The following is a 6,315-nucleotide window of genomic DNA, read 5'->3' on the forward strand; positions in this document are numbered from 1 at the left end:
CAACAGCTATCGGTTAGGGCCTCTTTAGCATTCTTAGGTTCTATGGTTGACAAGAATGTAGCATAATTGCAAAAGTTTGAGTTCTTGATCTAGTTTGGATCCCTTGACCTAAGTTTCCTATGACTTGTTCAAGAGGATGGTCTTTCCATGGAACTACCTCTTTAGGCAATTCTTGAGAGGGGGTCCCATCATCTTTGGGATCATTTTTGAGTTTTTCTAGAGATAAGCTGTCAACTTTTTCTCTAATGACATGTTCAATCCTCTCATCATTTTCCTCATCAACTAGAGGTTTTTATTTTTCCTTAGGTGGAGATATATCAAATGAGACATCCATTGATTCTTCCACAACTAGGGTTCTTTTATTCAACACTCTATATGCCCAACTGTTTTAAGAATATCCCAAGAACACTCCCTCATCAACTTTTTCTTCAAATTTTCCTTTAGGGTCTCTAGTGTTCAATATAGTGCATTTACATCCAAATATTTTGAAATGATCAACCCTAGGAACTTTGTTGTTATACAATTCATATGGTGTCTTATTATTTTCTAATTAGGACATGATTCAAGATATAACAAGCGGTGCCTGTGGCTTCCGCCAAAGATACTTTAGCATTGAGAATTCACTAAGCATGGTCCTAGCCATTTCTTGGAGTGACCTATTCTTTCTTTCTACTACTCCATTTGATTGGGGTGTTCTAGGAGCCGAGAAGTTATGAGTTATACCCTGTTTTTCACAGAATTCTCCAAAGTAATTGTTATTATCAAATTCCCTCACATGGTCACTTTGAATGGTGGTTATGAAGTAACCTTTCTGGTTTTGAATTCTCCTAGCAAGGATGACGAATTCTTCGAAAGCATCATCTTTATGTTTTAGAAAAATGGTCAATGTATACCTCGAGTAGTCATCAACCATTACGAAGGTATAGTGTTTACCACTAAGGCTAGCTATGGGAATTGGTCCAAATAAGTCCATATGTAGGAGATCTAGCGGTCTACTAGTGGAGACTAAGTTTTTGGACTTGTGTGACACTCTAGTTTGTTTTCCTTTTTTACAAGCATCACAAAAATAGTTTTTATCAAACTTCATTTTTGGAAGGTTTCTAACTAGGTTCTTTGATGCAATGGTCTCAATTAGCCTCATATTGACGTGGCCTAATTTTCTATGCCAAACTATAGTTTCTTCATGTGACATAAGGCAAGTCAAGTTAGGAGATGATTCATTGAATATGCAAGTATAAATGTTATCTCTCCTAATACCTTTTATGATTATATTTCCATTCAAATCTTTTACATGGCAACAAGAGACATCAAAGGTGACCTTATATCCTATACTCCATAGTTGACTTACACTAATCAAGTTATAGGACAATTTATCAACTAAATATACATTAGAGATAGAAGTACCTCCAATGTCGATTCGACCATTGCCAACAATTTTTCCTTTGCTATTATCTCCATAGGTGACGCTTCCTCCATCATATGATCGAAGCTTTGTGAAGAGCTTTGGATTTGATGTCATATGCTTGGAGCACCCGCTGTCGATGTACCATTCACTTCTTTGGATGTTCATCAAGCAAACCTATAAAGAGAAAAAACTTGGCATTGGTCCCCATGTCTATATGGGTCCAACTTGGTTAGACCTTATTGGTTCCATGTTGAACCAACTAGGTTGATATCCCTTAGGCCTTTGAAACCTTGGATCACATATGTCAACAGGTTCTTGGACTTGAGGTCTTTCATTCCTTGGTCCATGGAAGTTTTGACTTCTTTGCCCATTTCTTCTATTTGCATTTTTATAGAAGTTTTCACTTCTTCTAGGTATTTGCAGGTTAGGCATGTAAGGCATGAATGGAGGTTGAGACATATGCTCAAAGGATGCATAGTAGGGATATGACCAGTTATGATCAAACATCATTTGATTTTGGTTTGGCCAAAATTGTTGATGTTGTTGTCTATAGGCATGTTGGTAATTTTGAAATTTTTGCTGCCTACGATCATAATGGTTTTGGTATCCTCCATTGCTCCTTGAATGACCTTGATGATTTGGTCTTGTTCTTTGGTCATTCATTTTATCATTTTGGTCTTTCCTTTGGGAATAGTGATTTCCTCTTCCCTTTTTCCCTTTATTGGTTTGAGGTTGGGTCTTATTCCCCCTTTGAGAGTTCCCTTGAACATTTGTGGGTTTCGGTGAGGGATTCTTGCTAGATGTCCCTTTTTCAAACCGAACATCCTTTCCTTTTCTAGGAGTTGAAGTTACACCATTGAATCCTAATCCTTCTTTATCTTGTGGACTCTTTTGGGGTGTTCCTAAAAGGCTATCTAGGTTCTTTTGACCATTTGTGAATTTCACAAGGGAGTTGTTCAAGTCCACATTCTCTTGTTCTATTTTTCCAATGTGTTCCCGTAATTCAATTACGATGTTATTGAGAGAATGTACTTCTCCTAGAAGACCATTTAGGTCTTCTTGCTCACTTGTGGATTTCACAATGGTTTTGTTTAGGTCACTGTTTTCTTTTTCTATCTTCTTAATGTACTCTTGTAAGTCACTTACGGTGTCATTTAGAGATAGTACTTCTCCCTCTAAGGCTTTGTTTCTCTTTTCAGTTTTCTTGCTGAAATTATATAAAGTTTCAAAACCACTAGCTAGGTCTTCTTCATCAATATTATCTATATCATTTTCATCACGAATAGAATCAAGACTATCGTACATGGAATTTACCTCATGATCTTGTTCTTCATGTGACTTAGCCATCAATGCTAAGTTAATCTTTTCTTCATCGAACTTTCCACTTTCTTCCTCATCATCGCTTGTGGTGTAGATAACTTCGGCTTTGTACGCCTTCTTTTTCCCTTTGGTGGGGCACTCGTTCTTGAAGTGTCCCGGTTTCCTACACTCAAAGAAAATGACATCTTGATTGTTAGTGGGTGGGGTTCTACCTTTTGATAGAATTTTACCTTTGAATTCTTTTGACCCTTGTCCTTTGGATGGAAATCTCCCTTTCCTTCCTATGAGAAATTTTCTGAACTTCCTTGTGATAAGTGCAATATCACTGTCGAAGTCACTTTCTTCTTCTTCGCTTTCATCATCCTTCTTGATAAAGCTTTTAAGAGCAATGGACTTCTTCTTTGTCTCTTTTGAATGACTTTCTTCATACTACTTGTCTTCCTCCAGCTCAGCCTCATGAGCAAGTAGAGATCCCATGAGCTCATCAAGTGTAATGTGTTCCAGATTTCCTACTTCTTGAATTGTTGTTTTCTTAGGTCTCCAAGATGGTGGAAGAACTCGTAGGATTCTTCTTGTCACATCCTCATTTGCAAATTCATTGCCAAGGCTATGCAACTTATTTATGATGTTAGAAAACCTAGTGAACAAAGAGGTTATATCCTCATTTTCTAGCATTTTGAAGTTTTCATATTGTAACATATAAACATCCAAATTTATCTTCTTTATTTGGTTTGTTCCTTCATAAGTGACTATTAGTTTGTCATAGACTTCTTTTGCATTCTTGCAAGTACCACACCTATTATATACTTTTTCACTCAAGGCACATTGTAGGAATATTTTGGCCTTGTGGTTTTCTTGGGATTTGACTTTGTCAATTCCATCCCATTCGGTCCTTGGTTTGGGGATTTTATTACCGTCTTTATCAAGTTTGGTAATCTCATTGGGTCCATATATAATTATGTCCCAAACATCTAAATCAATAGCACATACAAAGACCTCAAACCTATTTTTCTAGTAAGCAAACCCTTCTCCATCAAAATATGGAGGCCTAGAGGTATTTAGACCTTCGGGTCTTGAAGAGGATTGGTTGGATGATGATGCCATGATCTTTTACTCTTTTAGAGATTGATTCTAATCTCAATTTGAGCTCCCGCTTTGATACCAATTGTTGGTGCAACCTAGAGGGGGTGATTAGGTTGTACCTTGTGGATTATGCCAAATTCTCGGTTTGATTGCAATTTCAAGGTAAATTAATGAAATTCTGTAAAGACAAGCAATCACAACACAAAAGTTTATAGTGGTTCGACTTTGCAAATCTACGTCCACTCCTCTCTTAGCCTCAAGAGAGTATTTCACTATTTGAATCTCTTTCAATACAATGGGTAGAGAGTCAAACCCTTACAATCTTTGTTACGGGGCAAGAGTACTCTTTACAATCTTTGTTATGGGCAAGAGCACCCAAGCAATCTTTGTTCATGGGCAAGAGTACCCAATAACAAATTATAATCAACCTAGACTAGAACTCAAACAACCAATTCGAAATATAAGAAGCGTTAGATATTACCTAACCAGGAGAGTGACACTTTACCCCTTGTGTGAATGTGGTGCAATGAATGAATGCTTCAAGAATAGCAATGCACCAAGATAAGACTCCAATGACCTTTGATGACTCCAAGCTTGGCTTCAATGAGCTTGCTTAGCAACTTTGGAATGACCCTCAAAGTTGAATGGAGCGGGAGTGCTTGTGATGGTGCTAAGACACTCAATATTGGCTCTTTCAATTGTGAGTGAGTTTATGACTTGTTGGAGAAGAACAGAGTCTCAAATGGGGGTGGTTGAGCTTTTATAGACCTCAAATCATTGCCCTCCCCATTTCCCCAGCGGATATAAAATTTCAGTGAAATTTTACTCCCACGGACGGTCGTTAAATCTGCGCCTGAGACGTCATTGTCTCAAAAACTAGCTGTTGAAAAAATAGCCGTTACACTTAGTTTAGAGCAAGACGGAATTCCGTCTGCCAGACAGAAATTCCGTCTGGCCTTCTGTTTCTGATAAAAACAGAAACACAAACCAGACAGTTGTCCGTCTGCTCAGACGGTCGACCGTCTAAGCCCTATTCTGCTGAACAGGTTTGGGGCTGGGACATGGCTTGGGTTTTTGGACTTTTTAGTCAACCCTAAGCGTTGTATACCTTACTAACATGTCCTAGGACACTCTAGTAATATGAATTACGTACAATTGATGCATTTACATGAATGTGTATGCGAGAGTGTCCTAAGCCCTATTTCAGTCTAAGTCTTGATCTTCGACTTGATCTTTGACTTGATCTTCGGCTTGATTTTGAGCAACGGTCTTGATATTCATCTTGACTTTGGTTCTTTGTCTAAGATGGTTTGAGTTGGTCTTGAGCTTGACTCTCCGGTAATTCTTTGATTCGATCTTTTTGCATCGAGATTCACTATAGTGATGAGCTGGACAAAACATAATTACATGGAATCATTAGTAGAGTGTTTGTCATCATCCAAACTAATTGGAGGCCGATGTGGCAAATGCTGACATGGCATTTCCCAACAGTATGTTACCAGTATGACTTGCATTGGATTAGAAACCCTGACATGCGCTAGTACTCATGCCAATGGTCGTGGTAAGAGAGTGTTGACCTAAACCCTAGCCACGGTTTGAGAGCCAAGTGTGGAGTTACCCCTTTACCCAGGATCCCAATAGAGGAATTCAGTCCATGAGGGATCAAAGTGATTGGACCTACCCAGAGGAGGGCTGGTGTATATCTTAAAGCATGACAATTGTTAGAGAGTTGCATAGTTAGATCTTAGATGCACTCATATTTCTGCATATCATTCATATCATTTCATATATGCATTCGTGGATTGTATTTGACATATATATGGGAATTGTCTGTTTCTTACTGAGTTTGTCAGAACTCAGTCCTTTCATTGTATGTATTTTATAAACTGCACAGATGGTGGTACAACGTAAAAAATTGGAGAGGATTCGTATGAAAGAACCTACTCATATGAAGCTTATGTGGCACAGACAATGGTACATGAACATGCGGAGCATGAAGCCTCCTGCGAGTGTTTGGAGTACGCTTACAGCACCCATTGATGGTAAAAGGAGGCATATTGCCAGGATCCTTGAGAAGCGTATAGAGGATGATTTCAAAACCCCTTTGCTTGCTAATTTAGAAAACCAGTTCTTAGATCTAGAGAAAGAAACTAGAAAGAAGTTGATTTAGTTTATTTGATTTTGCTTCTGTTGATTTGATTCTTGATTCTTTCGTTGACTTTATTGGAGTACTTAGACTCTTGTAATCCTTTTATTTAATTATTGAACTTATTCTTGCTCATGATTATCTAGTACTTGCATTTATTGTTATTGATGATAAGACCGCGGATCCTGTGACAGTTCGCTCCCACGGGTTGTCAGGCGGGTAGCTGAGACCGGCGGGTGGGGTGTGACACCCAGAGAGTCAAAATGCATCAACCTTAGCAAGGGATCGCACCATTAACTGTTATACTAGAAAGGGACAATAGAACAAGAAAACAAAGGCATCCAAAGAATCTAACATGTTT

This window comes from Hakea prostrata, unplaced genomic scaffold, assembly GCF_041222555.1.
Source record: "Hakea prostrata isolate BN-2017 unplaced genomic scaffold, UWA_Hpros_2 contig_16, whole genome shotgun sequence".
Taxonomy (NCBI): Eukaryota; Viridiplantae; Streptophyta; class Magnoliopsida; order Proteales; family Proteaceae; genus Hakea; species Hakea prostrata.